The following is a 16,742-nucleotide window of genomic DNA, read 5'->3' on the forward strand; positions in this document are numbered from 1 at the left end:
GGGGCAGTGACGGGGACAGTGAAGTTTCTTCACTCCCCCCGTCACCCGGCTCCATAGCAGTGCAGGCAAATATGGACGAGATCGTCCATATTGGCCTGCATGCACAAGTGACGGGGCACCAGCGATGAACAAGCGCGGGGCCGCGCATCGTTCATCGCTGGTGCCTCCACACAGAAAGATAAGAACGGTATCTCGTTCATTAATGACCAAGATCGTTCATATCTTTCAGTATTATCGCCCAGTGTGTAGGGCCCATTAGAGAGATATAAAGAGAAGTTGCCCAAAGCAACAAATTAGCGTCTGTCATTTATCTAGCACAGTCTACAGAATGGGTTATGCTGGACATACCGATGCATTGTGTGCATATCGTACATGTTTTTTGTACAATTACAATGCAATGCGCGCTCCCACGGGTCAAATGTAGCATCCTCTGATCATACGTGCAGCCCATATTATCCATCTTAATCTTATACACATCGCACCATGTTTTATGCACAAACAATGCATCATACAATTTTTTTGTGACATTTCCCTGGAGTTTATTTTTGGGAGGCACATGATGGACTGTTTAACGACAGGTTGTTAGCACATAGTTTGTCACTCGTGTGGCCGGGACTGCCAGGGAACTTCCCGGTGAGGTTGAAGTAAAATCGTGAGACGACTCGGATCGGATGCTGGTTGTCCTGATGTACAGCCAGCAGTAGCGGCTTTATCTTTCTCCAAGGCTCGATACATCTCCCCTTAAAAACTCACTATTACCTACGGAAAGAGTGTTTCCTAAGGTGCCAATATACCTAACAGTAACCCCAAAGGAAGCAACCGTGTTCTGTCACATCCCTAGCCATTCAAACACAACTATGAGCATTTCCTAGCAGAGAACATCTATGTCGCATCTTAGCATTTGGAGGTCTACTAGACCAGGGGTGGCCAACCAGTTAGAGGCAAAGAGCCAGAAAAGATTTGTAGTCAAGGGCAAGAGCCAGTATCATGCGCGCGCCGAAGGCGTGCGTGCAAAAATGGGGGCGTGGCTTAGTTTTCACAAAGCCACACCCCATTTATGTGCGCACACCTTTCAGTATGACGTTTGTAGGAGTATGACCTTGTGTCATAACTCAGTTTTTAGTCATGTTGTACAGTGCCACATACATATAATGCCCCAGTACAGTGCCACATACATATAAAAATGCTAATAAATGTGTGCCTCCACACTGCGAGAAACATATGTCCCCACAGTGCCAGGTACACAGATGCCCCACAGTGCCAGGTACAAAGATGCCCCACAGCGCTAAGTACACAGATGCCCCACAGTGCCAGATACACATGCCCCCCACAGTGCCAAATATACATGCCCCCCACAGTGCCAGCTATGCCCCCAGTGACAGATAGACATGTCCCAACAGTGCCAGCTATGCCCCCAGTGCCAGCTATGCCCCTAGTGCCAGGTATACATGTCCCCACAGTGCCAGATATACATGCCGACCCCCCCTTCCCCCGTGCTGCTGCTGTCTGTGAGGAGAGGAGAGCGTACCGTACACCTCTCCTGCCCTCATTCTCCGGCGGCGGTGTCTCTTCAATTAGGCGCCAGTCAGTGAACCAATCGAAACTCGTGGTCCGGCAGCCTTAGCTGCCGGCCCGCGAGCTCTGATTGGCTCACGGACCGGCGCTGAATTGAAGAGTGACACCGCCGCCAGAGACAAGTGTATGTGCCAGGCAGCGGTGGCCTGGAGCCGGCCGAGCCGCGTGCGGCAGATGAAAGAGCCGCGGGCTAGCCACCGCTGTACTAGACACTCCGCTCACAAGTGCCTGGAATAAGTTATTCTTGCATCTCAACATATGGCTGAATGGGAATAAACAAAGTTTAATGTTGTCTATACTGAATTATGCGATCACAGTTCAAGTTCAGAACATGACACCCGGGGGTTAGCATAACTACTTCAGAACATCATTAACATCATTCAGTTAAAATGTGTACCGTCGCAGGCTCGCTTTGCTCGCAACAGGTTACTATTCCCAATATATGTCCATGTGGATAATGTTCTAAGGCAGTTTTATGCTAGCCCAGAGGTTCCACTTCTGAACTTAAGCCTACAAACACTTGTCTAAATCTGATTTTAGACTGATCTATATACAATGGATAGGGGTCAAGGGCGTAGCTACCATAGGTGCAAGGAGTGCGGCTGCTATGGAGCCCAGAGCTGAGAGGGGCCCACTTTCCCTGTCACAGTACATGTGTTATATACATTTTTCCCCATTGTGTTATACATAGGGGCACTTACAAACTTTTGTATTGGGGCCTAAAATAGATCTAGTTATGCCACTTGACCTGCTCATTGTAATCTGGCGTAAAATGAACTGGAAGGCAATATACTGTTATATAATAAGAACTGGGGTGCTATAATTTGGCATAATTTTAACTGGAGGGTGATGTGGAACAGTGTGAACAGGTGACAATGTAATGTGACATAATATAAATTAGATTCACTGTACATCATAATGTGAATTGGGGGTACTATACTGCATAATGTGAACTAGGGCAATAATATGATTCAGAAAATAAACTAGGGCACTATTATGGGGCATAAAATAAACAACTGCTGCAGAGAGGTGTATCTATAGAAGCACTGAGAAAGGGCCCTCTTCAAAATGTTGCTATGGGGCCCACAAAGTACTGGCTACGCCCCCTGATAGGAGTGGTGCAAGTGCACCTTAATAATGAGGACTGCTATTTACCCAAGTGAATGGATTAGGACATAAATGCATGCCACTTGGAATGCAGCAAATATTAGCATCTACTTTCATGCACAGTGAGCAAATAACTGTGGTAGTCTTGCATGTTAAGGGCCCTACACACTGGCCGATTCGCCGACGAGCGACCCGGCGGCGGGGGGGCAGTGATGGGGGGAGTGAAGTTTCTTCACTCCCCTCATCACCCGGCTGCATTGAAGTGCAGGCAAATATGGACGAGATTGTCCATATTGGCCTGCATGTACAGCCGACGGGGGACCAGCGATGAATGAGCGCGGGCCGCGCATCATTCATCGCTGGAGCCTCCACACTGAAAGATATGAACGAGTTCTCGTTCATTTATGAACGAGATCGTTCATATCTTTCAAACAAATCGGCATGTGTGTAGGGCATATTACTCTCTCTCACTCCACCACGTTTCAAATAAATTGAGCCATACTGCTTTGCTTAAGCCGGTTCCAAATAAAATTGGACATATTATAAGTGAGCAGGATAATGGTCTGTGTTAAAAGAAAAAAAAAAGTAACATAACATTTGTAAAATGAACATACTATAAAAGTGTTACGCAAAATGTGCGCTCTCCTGTGGCGAACAGTACTAGGCAATTTCCATGAGAGCAGGTGTGACAATACTCCCTACGCACTGGTATTCCAGCTGTTGGTATTGTCAGCTGTCTGGATTCCAGCGTCGGTATCCCAACCGCTGGCAACTTGATTACATCCCACAAGAACATGAAACACAAAGACAGTAAGACACAGGACACTACTGCTTTGCAGCTTCTTTTCTCTATGAGAATGTCACTCGTCTCTTTATTCATGAGGCCCGGCCGGTGTGTAACAGGCACTGGAAGCAATCCATGCCAGGAAGCTTTCCTGGTGTCATAGTAATACAGCTAGAGTATAACCATTGCCATACTGGGGGCTATTCAATTGCTTGAAAAGTCAGTTAGGTGTCTGTTTATTCCTATCTAATAAACAGGGGGGGAAACAGACACCCAACCGACGGTGTGTGTGAGCACATCACACATGCACCCTCTGCCTTGTCACTACTCGGGTGTGCTATACACTGTCAGCATAGAGCCCCCGGGTGCAGTGACCCCGCTGCTGCTGCCACTACTGTTCCCATCCCCCGTTACCGTGCTGCTGCCGCTGCAATATTGTGTGTCAGGAACAGTACCAAAGATCCTCCTGGCGCCAAAATCACCACAGCCGGGACACAGAGCGCAGCAAACGAACTGGCGCGACTCGAACGACCAATCAGCAACAAGCCGGAAACAGGTAACAGCGAATAACGACAAATCGTTCTCTCTGTGTCCCTTCCGTGCGTGCGCGGCCCCGGGTAGTTCTCGCTGGAAATCGGGTCTGCGTGCGGCGGTAGAGTGGAGCACTGCAGTAGCTAATTTTGTGTGGTCTAGTCTGCTGCTGATGTCATGTACAATATGAGGTTGCTACAGTATGTACTCTACTGTAGTGATATACCGTGTTGCTGTCCTGTATATTAAGGGGGGGAGGGATGTTATTTGGTTATTGAGCAAGGTTTGTCTATATCCATTTATTGTTTTGTTGTAACCATGAATTTTTCATTTTTGTATAGACAAATACAGGTTTTGGCAGGGGCAGAACTATCCGCAACCATTTCGAGCAATGTTAGATGAGCAAAGAGTAGGGTGGGCCCCACTACCTGAGGGGACCTGACCCTTACCTGCAGGGCTGACCGTGTGTGTGTGTGTGCGACCTCTGGCTGCTCCCGGCGGGTGGCCATAGTGCATCGCAGTGTGATATATCGCATGTGTTTTTAAAAACACATGCAATCGCACTGCGATGCAATAAATATTAAGTGCAGCACTTAATATCTTCGCGTCGCATGGTGCACAATATGTGCATACAATCATACGATTGACCACACAGATGCGATTGAAATCGCATGATTGTATGCCATATTGTATAAGTGTACGGGCCCCATAAGTAACAGCAGTACGTTTTTTCCTGATTTACTGCTGTCTGTAAGTTAAAGGCAGCTCACAACTGGTGTAACTGGCACTGTATCTGTCCGAGTGCCAAACTGAGGAAAGCAAGATGGGTGGGTGCCCCTGTCACAGACAGGGCAGAGGTCATTGTGTTCCTGCCCCCACCAAGGAACATGCCTCTTTTCTGCTGCAGGGTACACTGGGATCCACAAGGATTCACATCGGGGTGTAGAGTAGGATCTTGATTCGAGGCACCAACAGACTCAAAGCTTTTGACTGTTCCCAAGATGCTCAGCGCCGCCTCCATGCACAGGAGCTCAGTTTTGTAAGATGGTGCCATGCAGTGAGCAGGCACTTAACAGGAGGGCTGCCTTAAGCAGCCTATTGATAGCTTTATTTGGAAGAAAATACAGAAGATTCTTCTACAGGACTTCAGGGCTGCAGCAGGTAAAGTCTTTTAGACTTTTCTGACTACAGCTCCATCACCCCCAGCGGCGCTGTATACTCCCGCGCCCTGGTTGCCGGGTCACTGCAGCGGAGGCTTCGGTTCCTTCCACACTTCAGTCACACACACACTGCTGTCCTCCCGGATCGTGGGGCCGCAGGAACGGGTGAGGTAAGGGGTCTCTTTGGCTGCACTTTACCGCGCTGGCCGTAGGAGGCGGGCCGCGCACGCGCTGGCGTGGACACTGTTATTGGGCAGCCGCTCCACTAGCCACCAGAGACAATCACAGGGCACAGGTCTGGGGTTTTTTTTATGTAAATAATCCCTCTTTCTCTAACGTCCTAAGTGGATGCTGGGGACTCCGTAAGGACCGTGGGGAATAGCGGCTCCGCAGGAGACTGGGCACATCTAAAGAAAGCTTTAGGACTAACTGGTGTGCACTGGCTCCTCCCCCTATGACCCTCCTCCAAGCCTCAGTTAGATTTCTGTGCCCGACGAGAAGGGTGCACACTAGGGGCTCTCCTGAGCTTCTTAGTGAAAGTTTTAGTTTAGGTTTGTTATTTTCAGTGAGACCTGCTGGCAACAGGCTCACTGCATCGAGGGACTAAGGGGAGAAGAAGCGAACTCACCTGAGTGCAGAGTGGATTGGGCTTCTTGGCTACTGGACATTAGCTCCAGAGGGACGATCACAGGCTCAGCTTGGATGGGTCCCGGAGCCGCGCCGCCGGCCCCCTTACAGAGCCAGAAGAGCGAAGAGGTCCGGAAAAATCGGCGGCAGAAGACGTTCCTGTCTTCAATAAGGTAGCGCACAGCACTGCAGCTGTGCGCCATTGCTCTCAGCACACTTCATACTCCGGTCACTGAGGGTGCAGGGCGCTGGGGGGGGGGGCGTCCTGAGACGCAATAAAACATGATAAAAATACCTTACATGGCAAAAAATACATCACATATAGCTCCTGGGCTATATGGATGCATTTAACCCCTGCCAGAATATACAGAAAAACGGGAGATAAGGCCGCCGAAAAGGGGGCGGAGCCTATCTCCTCAGCAAACTGGCGCCATTTTCCCTCACAGCTCAGTTGGAGGGAAGCTCCCTGGCTCTTCCCTGCAGTCACTACACTACAGAAAGGGTTAAAAAAAGAGAGGGGGACACTAATTAGGCGCAGTATTAAAACATACAGCAGCTATAAGGGGAAAAACACTTATATAAGGTTATCCCTGTATATATATATATATATATAGCGCTCTGGTGTGTGCTGGCATACTCTCCCTCTGTCTCCCCAAAGGGCTAGTGGGGTCCTGTCCTCTATCAGAGCATTCCCTGTGTGTGTGCTGTGTGTCGGTACGTTTGTGTCGACATGTATGAGGAGAAAAATGATGTGGAGACGGAGCAGAGTGTCTGTAACAGTGATGTCACCACCTAGGGGGTCGACACCTGAGTGGATGTACTGTTGAAAATTACGTGACAGTGTCAGCTCTGTATAAAAAAACAGTGGTTGACATGAGACAGCCGGCTACTCAGCTTGTGCCTGTCCAGACGTCTCATAGGCCGTCAGGGGCTCTAAAGCGCCCGTTACCTCAGATGGCAGATACAGACGCCGACACGGATACTGACTCCTGTGTCGACGGTGAAGAGACAACCGTGATTTCCAGTAGGGCCACACGTTACATGATTGAGACAATGGAAAATGTTTTATACATTTCTGATAATACGAGTACCACCAAAAAGGGGTATTATGTTCGGTGAGGGAAAAACTACCTGTAGTTTTCCTGAATCTGAGAAATAAAATGAGGTGTGTGATGATGCGTGGGTTTCCCCCCGATAACAATTGATAATTTCTTAAAAAGTATTGGCTGTATACCCTTTCCCGCCAGAGGTTAGGGTGCGTTGGGAAACACCCCCTAGGGGGGATAAGGCGCTCACACGCTTGTAAGAACAAGGGCTCTACCCTCTCATGAGATGGCCGCCCTTAAGGATCCTGCTGATAGAAAGCAGGAGGGTATCCAAAAATGTATTCACACACATACTGGTGTTATACTGCGACCAGCAATCGCCTCAGCCTGGAGGTGCAGTGCTGGGTTGGCATGGTCGGATTCCCTGACTGGAAATATTGATATCCTAGATAAGGATAGTATATTATTGCCTATAGAGCATTTAAAAGATGCATTTCTATATATGCATGATGCACAGCAGAATATTTGCCGACTGGCATCAAGTATAAGTGCGTTGTCCAATTCTACCAGTAAAATGGTCAGGTGATGCGGATTCCAAACGGCATTTGGAAGTATTGCCTTTGAAAAGGGGACATTTGGGGTCGGTCTTTTAGACCTGGTGGCCACGGCAACAACTGGGAAATCCACGTTTGTACCCCAGGTCGCCTCTCAAAATAAGACGCCGTATTATCAGGCGCAGTCCTTTGTTGGCAAGCGGACAAAAGGTTCCTCTTTTCTGCTCGTGACAGAGGGAGAGGAAAAAGGCTGAAGAGATTACCCAGTTCCCAGGAACAGAAATCCTTTCCCGCCTCTGCAAAGCCCTCAGTATGACGCTAGGGCCTTACAAGCTCAGGCACGGTGGGGGCCCGTTCTCAATGAATTTCAGTGCGCAGTGGGCTCACTCGCAAGTAGACCCCTGGATCCTTCAGGTAATATCTCAAGGGTACATATTGAAATTCGAGACGTCTCCCTCTCGCCGTTTCCAAAAGTCGGCTTTACCGACGTCTCCCTCTGACAGGGAGGCAGTTTTGGAAGCCATTCACAAGCTGTATTCCCAGCAGGTGATAATCAAGGTACCCCTCCTGCAACAGGGAACGGGGTATTATTCCACACTATTGTGGTACCGAAGCCAGACGGCTCGGTGAGACCGATTCTAAATCTAAAATCTAAAATCTTGGAACACTAACATACAGAGGTTAAAATTCAAGATTGAGTCACTCAGAGCAGTGATTGCGAACCTGGAAGAAGGGGACTACATGATGTCTCGGGACATCAAGGATGCTTACCTTCATGTCAAAATTTACCCTTCTCACCAAGGGTACCTCAGGTTATGGTACAGAACTGTCACTATCAGTTCAGACGCTGCCGTAGGGATGGTCCACGGCACCCCGGGTCTTTACCAAGGTAATGGCCGAAATGATATCCCTTCGAAGGAAGGGAATTTTAGTTATCCCTTACTTGGACGATTCCCTGATAAGGGTAAGATCCAGGGAACAGTTGGAAGTCGGTGTAGCACTATCTCAGGTAGTGTTGCGGCAGCACGATTGGATTCTCAATATTCCAAAATCGCAGCTGGTTCCGACGACTTGTCTTCTGTTTCCTAGGGATGTTCCTGGACACAGTCCAGAAAAAAGGTGTTTCTCCCGGAAGAGAAAGCCAGGGAGTTATCCGAGCTAGTCAGGAACCTCCTAAAACCGAACCAAGTCTCAGTGCATCAATGCACAAGGGTTCTGGGTAAAAATGGTGGCTTCCTACGAAGCAATCCCATTCGTTAGATTCCACGCAAGAACTTTCCAGTGGAACCTACTGGACAAATGGTCCGGGTCGCATTTTCAGATGCATCAGCGGATAACCCTGTCACCAAGGACAAGGGTATCCATCATGTGGTGGTTGCAGAGTGCTCATCTTCTAGAGGGCCGCAGATTCGGCATTCAGGACTGGGGCATGGTGACCACGGATGCCAGCCTGCGAGGCTGGGGAGCAGTCACACAGGGAAGGAATATCCAGGGCTTAGGGTCAAGCCTGGATACATCACTTCACATAAATATCCTGAAGCTAAGGGCCATTTACAATGCTCTAAGCTTAGCAAGACCTCTGCTTCAAGGTCAGCCGGTGTTGATCCAGTCGGACAACATCATGGCAGTCACCCACGTAAACAGACAGGGTGGCACAAGAAGCAGGAGGGCAATGGCAGAAGCTGCAGGGATTCTTCGCTGGGCGGAAAATCATGTGATAGCACTGTCAACAGTATTCATTCCGGGAGTGGACAACTGGGAAGCAGACTTCCTCAGCACGACCTCCACCCGGGAGAGTGGGGACTTCACCCAGAAGTCGTCCACATGATTAAAAAACTCGACAGGTATTGCGCCAGGTCAAGAGACCCTCAGGCAATAGTTGTAGACGCTCTGGTAACACCGTGGGTGTACCAGTCAGTGTATGTGTTCCCTCCTCTGCCTCTCATACCCAAGGTACTGAGATTGATAAGATGGAGAGGAGAAAGCACTATATTCGTGGCTCCGGATTGGCCAAGAAGGACTTGGTAACCGGAACTTCAAGAGATGCTCACGGAGGATCCGTGGCCTCTACCTCTAAGAAGGGACCTGCTCCAGCAAGGACCCTGTCTGTTCCAAGACTTACCGCGGCTGCGTTTGACGGCATGGCGGTTGAACGCCGGATCCTGAAGGAAAAAAGGCATTCCGGATGAAGTCATCCCTATCCTGATCAAAGCCAGGAAGGATGTAACCGCAAAAACATTATCACCGCAATTGGTGAAAATATGTTGCGTGGTGCGAGGCCAGTAAGGCCCGACGGAGGAAATTCAACTGGGTCGATTCCTACATTTCCTGCAAACAGGAGTGTCTATGGGCCTGAAATTGGGGTCCATTAAGGTTCAAATTTCGGCCCTGTCAATTTTCTTCCAAAAAGAACTAGCTTCAGTCCCTGAAGTTCAGACGTTTGTAAAAGGGGTACTGCATATACAGCCTCCTTTTGTGCCTCCAGTGGCACTTTGGGATCTCAATGTAGTTTTGGGTTCCAAAAGTCACATTGGTTTGAACCACTTAAATCTGTGGAGTTAAAATATCTCACATGGAAAGTGGTCATGCTGTTGGCCCTGGCCTGGGCCAGGCGCGTGTCAGAATTGGCGGCTTTATCCTGAAAAAGCCCTTATCTGATTTTCCATTCGGACAGGGCGGAATTGAGGACTCGTCCTCAGTTTCTCCCTAAGGTGGTTTCAGCGTTTCACCTGAACCAACCTATTTGTGGTGCCTGCGGCTACTAGGGACTTGGAGGACTCCAAGTTGCTAGACGTTGTCAGGGCCCTGAAAATATATGTTTCCAGGACGGCTGGAGTCAGGAAATCTGACTCGCTGTTTATCCTGTATGCACCCAACAAGCTGGGTGCTCCTGCTTCTAAGCAGACTATTGCTCGTTGGATTTGTAGTACAATTCAGCTTGCACATTCTGTGTACAATTCAGCTTGCACATTCTGTGGCAGGCCTGCCACAGCCAAAAATCTGTAAATGCCCACTCCACAAGGAAGGTGGGCTCATCTTGGGCGGCTGCCCGAGGGGTCTCGGCTTTGCAACTTTGCCGAGCAGCTACTTGGTCAAGAGCAAATACGTTTGTAAAATTCTACAAAATTGATATCCTGGCTGAGGAGGACCTGGAGTTCTCTCATTTGGTGCTGCAGAGTCATCCGCACTCTCCCGCCCGTTTGGGAGCTTTGGTATAATCCCCATGGTCCTTACGGAGTCCCCAGCATCCACTTAGGACGTTAGAGAAAATAAGAATTTACTTACCGATAATTCTATTTCTCATAGTCCGTAGTGGATGCTGGGCGCCCATCCCAAGTGCGGATTGTCTGCAATACTTGTACATAGTTATTGTTACAAAAATCGGGTTATTATTGTTGTGAGCCATCTTTCAGAGGCTCCTCTGTTATCATGCTGTTAACTGGGTTCAGATCACAGGTTATACGGTGTGATTGGTGTGGCTGGTATGAGTCTTACCCGGGATTCAAAATCCTTCCTTATTGTGTACGCTCGTCCGGGCACAGTATCCTAACTGAGGCTTGGAGGAGGGTCATAGGGGGAGGAGCCAGTGCACACCAGTTAGTCCTAAAGCTTTCTTTAGATGTGCCCAGTCTCCTGCGGAGCCGCTATTCCCCATGGTCCTTACGGAGTCCCCAGCATCCACTACGGACTATGAGAAATAGAATTATCGGTAAGTAAATTCTTATTTTTCAATGCCCGCAGTGCCCGGTGGGGATGCCAGCAGGGGGAGAAGTTCTGACCTGTGGCCCCAGCCCCTGGGCGCCATTTCTGCAAATGTTCCCGCCCTGGAGCTGCATTTCTCTCCTTCACTCCCGGTCAGCAGCCATCACAGGCAGAGCTGAACTGTTCCTGGGAATGCTGGGGCAAATCCTACTCTGTAGAGCCGCTTGATAGCCAGTGCTGTGCTTCATACAGGACACTTAAGTATTCTACCTGTCACTGGGACAGTGTTAGTTAAGAAAGCGTGCATACATTCAGGGTTGTGTGGTACAAACACCCTGTGATATACATCCAGTATCTACCTTGCTTTGTTATGTCTATTGTCGACACTTATAGCCATACTGAGTATTACTTTGTATTGCTAGTCCAGTGCCGTTTTATGGTGCATAATTTCTGCATGGTACGCTTGTGACTATATATGTGTGTGTGCATGTAGCTGCTGCGTGGGTATTTCACTCAGTGGGCTACTCCTATATTGCTATACCTGAGGGGGCTAATTTTATCAGGGGTTTTTTTTTCTGTATAATATAGGATTGGATAACAAGATATACTTGCTGTGTAGTTTTACTTGTGATGTATAGTCACCATATAGATATATATCTCTTGAACTCCCGGTTTGGGCTGTCATAGTCACACTTCACTGGGTGTTCTTGCTAGGTATATCGCTACTAAACCTTGTACCAGGTTGCCCGATATTGTGCACATTAGTATGTCAGCTAATCGTGGCAACGGCGCTGGAGCTTCTCCCACATTGCGTGGTAGTGAGGCCGCAGATGTGATGGAGGAGAATATGGCAGCTGAGAGTTCAGGTTCAGGGGGTTCCTTACCCACCAGTGGGTCTGTAGCACCTGGGACATCACAGGACCCACCTTGGGCTACATTTTCCATGCTGTTAAACACGCTTGTAACTAAATTGGTGCCCCCTGTGGGACCACCGGTGCCAATGCAGCAGTTTATGGTCCCTGCTATTAATCCGCCATGGGCAGATCAAATCTCTACTCAGTTACAGCATTTGAACCGGTCATTGTCCAAATCGAAGTGTCACTCTCGCCCGCCTAAGACTAAGTCGTCTTCTAAACGGGCCATTACCTCATCCCAATCCACTGCTATCCCAGATACGTCCTTTGAGGAGGATGGTGCATATACTGATCCCACAGACACTGACTCAGATGTTTCTGATAGGGAGGGGAAATCAATGGTGGATGTCCCAGATTTAATTGAGGCAATTAGGCTCATTCTTCAGGTTTCTGATGATCCTGAGGCTGTCTCTAAAAACATTATAAGTTTAAACGTAAGAAGGTGGTTAAACAAGTTTTATCTCATTCTGAACACCTGGTTGACATACGTCCGGAATCCTGGGAAAATCCGGGGACAAAATTCACACCAAATAAGAGACTGTTGGCTCGCTATCCTCTCTCTGCGGAGGTATGTAAAAATTGGGAAACTCCTCCGCCCGTTGATTCTCATGTGTCGCGCATGGTAGTTTCCTCTGCTCTGCCAGTAACTACCGTCATCTCGCTGAAGGAACCGACGGATAGACGTGTTTGGGGGTTGTTTAAAAGCGATTTACACCCTAACGGGGACTGTGCATAGCCCAACCATTGCAGCGACATGGGCTGCTGAAGCTGTTGAGGCGTGGGCTCAGGAGCTTGAGGCGGAACTGCCTTCCAACGCATTTGAGCATGCTCAACAATGTCTCTCATATATTACCACGTGTTCTCTGTACCTTAAGGAGGCGGCCTCCGATGCCGGGGTGCTGGCGGCCAAGGCTGCTACTATGTCCGTCAGACCTCAATAAGATTGTGGCTGATCTGGCTACGGCTAAAACAGCTTGCATACCTAGTACGGCTCCTTCCGCACAGAAGGCTAAAAGTACTTTCCCTCGGCCCTTTCGTCCTCCAGGTAAAGCAAAAGGTCAGGCGTACCCAAAGCAAACTCGTGCTTCCAGACTTGCCTAGCCCAGACCTAAACGAGCCTGGGCTGCCCGTCAGCCTGCTTCCAAAACTAGAGAAAATTCCAGGCGCTATGATTTAAACAAGTGCGTAAGCAGCTCTCTCAGGGGCAATTGGTATTTCGCCCCTGAAATAGAAACAGAAAAACCAAAAAAATGAGAAAGCGCTATTCACATTTGATGTGGATTTTATTTTTCCTTAATTAACAATTTCCGCTAAAAGCACATTATATATATATTCAAATGCCGGCCGGCTATGCACAGAAAATAAAAATATTACAATAAACTTAGTAATAATGTTCTGGATATATCCTTTCACCTGTGTATTATGAATACAATGACTCTGATTTATGGTCTGTCTATATTATGACAGAAATTTACATGCATACAATGTATCCACCTTGTAATCTTCTCATATTAGTATATTGTTACTATTATAGCCAGGCAAATGTAGGACGTGTGCCTTTGTAACAATATTAAACCATGCTGATATCCATGGATCCCGGGTTAATGGAGTACATGTGTTCACAGTGAATTTTGCCAATCTTGTGGTGGGTTTGTTTAAAGATGTTAATTGCAGTTCATGAATAAAGTTAATACATATATGGTGATTATACCACTGTGTAAATATTGCTTGTCCAAAACTGACAAGCCTGCCACATGACGGGGCGGGCCTCCCTTTGGTGGACCCCAGGGTGGGAGGCCGACTTCTAGGTTTTGCCCAGGAATGGTTGAAGACCACTTCAGGTACCTGGGTAAGGGAAGTCGTTGCTCGAGGTTACGCCGTACCCTTCAAGAATCGTCCCCCTCATCGATTTTGCCTGACAGATGTTCCTCTGGACCCTGCAAAAGCAAACACTCTGCATTCGGTGGTACATTCCCTCCTGACCACAGGAGTGGTGGTACAGGTGCCTCGGGCTCAGAGAGGCAAGGGGTACTATTCTCCGCTGTTTCTAGTCCCAAAACAGAACGGGTCCTCGCGGCCCATTGTCAGTCTGAAGTCCTTGAACAAGTATGTGCGGGTCTCCAATTTTCGTATGGAAACTCTGCGCTCTATTGTTCTGGCCTTGGAGCCTGGGGACTATATGGTCTCCCTGGACATACAGGATGGGTAGTCTTCAGTATGCCAAATGTCGGGATCCCGGCGCACAGTATACCGGCGCTGGAATCCCGACACCCAGCATACCGACAGATATTCTCCCTCGTGGGGGACCACGACCCCCCTGGAGGGAGAATAAATAGCGTTGCGCGCCACTGTGCCCGTAGCGTGGCGAGCGCAGCGAGGGGCTCCTCTGCGCTCGCCACGCTGTCGGTATGCCGGTGGTCGGGCTCCCGGCGCCGGTATGCTGGTCGCCGGGAGCCCGGCCGCCGACATACCATACTACACCCTACAGGATGCCTACCTGCATATTCCCATTGCAGTGTCTCATCCGCAGTACCTGAGGTTTGCGGTGGGCAACCTTCATTACCAATTTCGGGCGTTACCCTTTGGTTTGACAACGGCTCCCCGAGTTTTCACCAAAGTAATGGCGGTCATGACGGCTTTACTTCGCTGTCAAGGGGTCAGGATACTACTGTACATAGACAATTTGTTGATCCTGGCGAATTCCCCGGAACTTCTCCTGCGTCATCTCGATCTGACGGTACAGTACATGAAAGCCCACGGGTGGCTAATCAACTGGAAGAAATCCTCCCTGGTTTCTGCTCGGAGCATGGTACGCCTGGGAGCGTTATTGGACACTCACAACCAGCGGTTGTTCCTGTCTCAGGAGAAAGTCCTGAAACTTCAGGACAGGTTTCGATGCTTCCTATCTCGTACACAAGTGTCGATTCATTCGGCAATGCAAGTGCTAGGTCTCATGGTGTCGGCTTTCGACATGGTGGAGTATGCTCAATTCCATTCTCGCCCTCTGCAGAAGTTGATTCTGTCCAAGTGGGACGACCTGCCTCACCGGATCAGATCTCACATGATCTCCTTGTCTCCGGAGGTCCGCCTATCACTGGACTGGTGTCTTCAGGACCAACGATTGAGCAGGGGCCGCCCCTTCTGGATATCCAACTGGGTCCTGCTGACAACGGATGCCAGTCTGAGAGGTTGGGGCGTGGTTTTGGAACAACACTCTCTCCAGGGTCGGTGGACCGAGGAGGAGTAACTACTCCCGATAAACATTCTGGAATTGCTGGCGGTGTTCAGTGCTTTAACAATGGCCCAACATCTGATACAGAAAAGACCTGTTCAAGTACAATCGGACAACACCACCATGGTGGCGTACATCAATCATCAAGGCGGCACTCGAAGCCGCATTGCAATGAGGGAAGTATCACGGATTCTTCAGTGGGCAGAGCGCCATCTGCGGCCATATCTGCAGTGTTCATTCCGGGCGGTCTGAACTGGGAAGTGGACTATCTCAGTCGTCAGGACGTGCACGCCGGAGAGTGGAGCCTCCATCCGGAGGTGTTTCAACTCCTCGTGGACACGTGGGGCCTTCCAGATGTGGATCTGATGGCGTCTCGACACAATCGCAAGGTTCTGGTCTTCAGATAAAGGACAAGGGATCCTCAAGCAGCGTTCGTGGACGCTCTGGCAATTCAATGGAACTTTCGGCTGCCGTATGTGTTCCCTCCGGTGTCACTCCTGCCCAGACTAATACGGAAGTTCAAGCAAGAAGGAGGAAACCTACTTCTGGTCGCTCCAGCGTGGCCCAGGCGGCACTGGTTCTCCGATCTACAGGGCCTCTTGTTTGATCGTCCCCTTCAACTTCCACAACGACTAGACCTCCTCGTTCAGGGCCCTTGTGTTTACCAGGATTTGGCCCGTCTGGCTTTGACGGCATGGCTCTTGAAGCTTCCGTCCTGAGGGCCAAGGGTTTTTCTGAGGCGGTCGTTCAAACTATGTTGAAGGCCCGTAAGCCGGCTTCTGCTCGGATTTACCATAGGGTCTGGAATGCTTACTTTACTTGGTGTGTGTCTCACAATCATAACGTTTTCAAGTTTAGTATGGCAAAACTATTGGCCTTTCTACAACAGGGCCTGGATTTAGGCCTGCGTCTGGCCTCCCTCAAGGTTCACATCTCGGCCTTGTCGGTTTGATTTCAGAGAAAGATTGCTACCCTACCTGATGTCCATACTTTCACTCAGGGTGTGTTGCGGATTCAGCCTCCTTATGTGCCACCTGTGGTCCCTTGGGATCTGTTGTGGTTTTGGAGGCCTTACAAGAGTCTCCATTTGAGCCTCTTACTTCTGCTGACCTTAAGTGGCTTTCCCTTAAGGTGCTATTCTTGCTGGCTATTGCTTCAGCTAGAAGGGTCTCGGACTTGGGTGCCTTATCCTATAAGTCTCCCTATTTGATTTTTCACCGTGATCGGGCGGTTCTTAGAACATGGCCAGGTTATTTACCCAAGATGGTATCTTCCTTCCACCTTAACCAGGAGATTGTGGTTCCGGCCTTTAATTCTCCTGCGTTATCAACCAAAGAGTGGTCTTTGGATGTAGTACGGGCTCTCCGTATCTATGTGAAGAGAACTTCCTCCATTAGGAAGTCAGATTCTCTTTTCGTGTTGTTTGGTTTTCACAAACGTGGCTGACCTGCTTCCAAGCAGACTCTGGCCAGATGGATTAGAATGGTGATTGCACATGCTTATGTACAGG

General features: G+C 49.1%; 1 protein-coding gene across 5 annotated transcripts in view; it reads right to left on the reverse strand.

The window, feature by feature from the left end:
* POLA1 (DNA polymerase alpha 1, catalytic subunit) overlaps positions 1-4,064 on the reverse strand; it is a 1,252,649-nt gene extending 1,248,585 nt beyond the window's left edge. Inside the window, exon 1 of one of the 5 annotated variants that reach the window (XR_010241483.1) lies at positions 3,881-4,063. The gene's annotated coding sequence lies outside the window, so the exon portion shown is untranslated. Of the gene's footprint in view, positions 1-3,880 lie in introns of all 5 variants that reach the window. The other 4 variants (XM_063955699.1, XM_063955698.1, XM_063955700.1 and 1 more) reach the window with 4 other exon arrangements.
* Between the last annotated feature and the right edge of the window lie 12,678 nt (positions 4,065-16,742).

Source organism: Pseudophryne corroboree, chromosome 2, assembly GCF_028390025.1.
Source record: "Pseudophryne corroboree isolate aPseCor3 chromosome 2, aPseCor3.hap2, whole genome shotgun sequence".
Taxonomy (NCBI): domain Eukaryota; kingdom Metazoa; phylum Chordata; class Amphibia; order Anura; family Myobatrachidae; genus Pseudophryne; species Pseudophryne corroboree.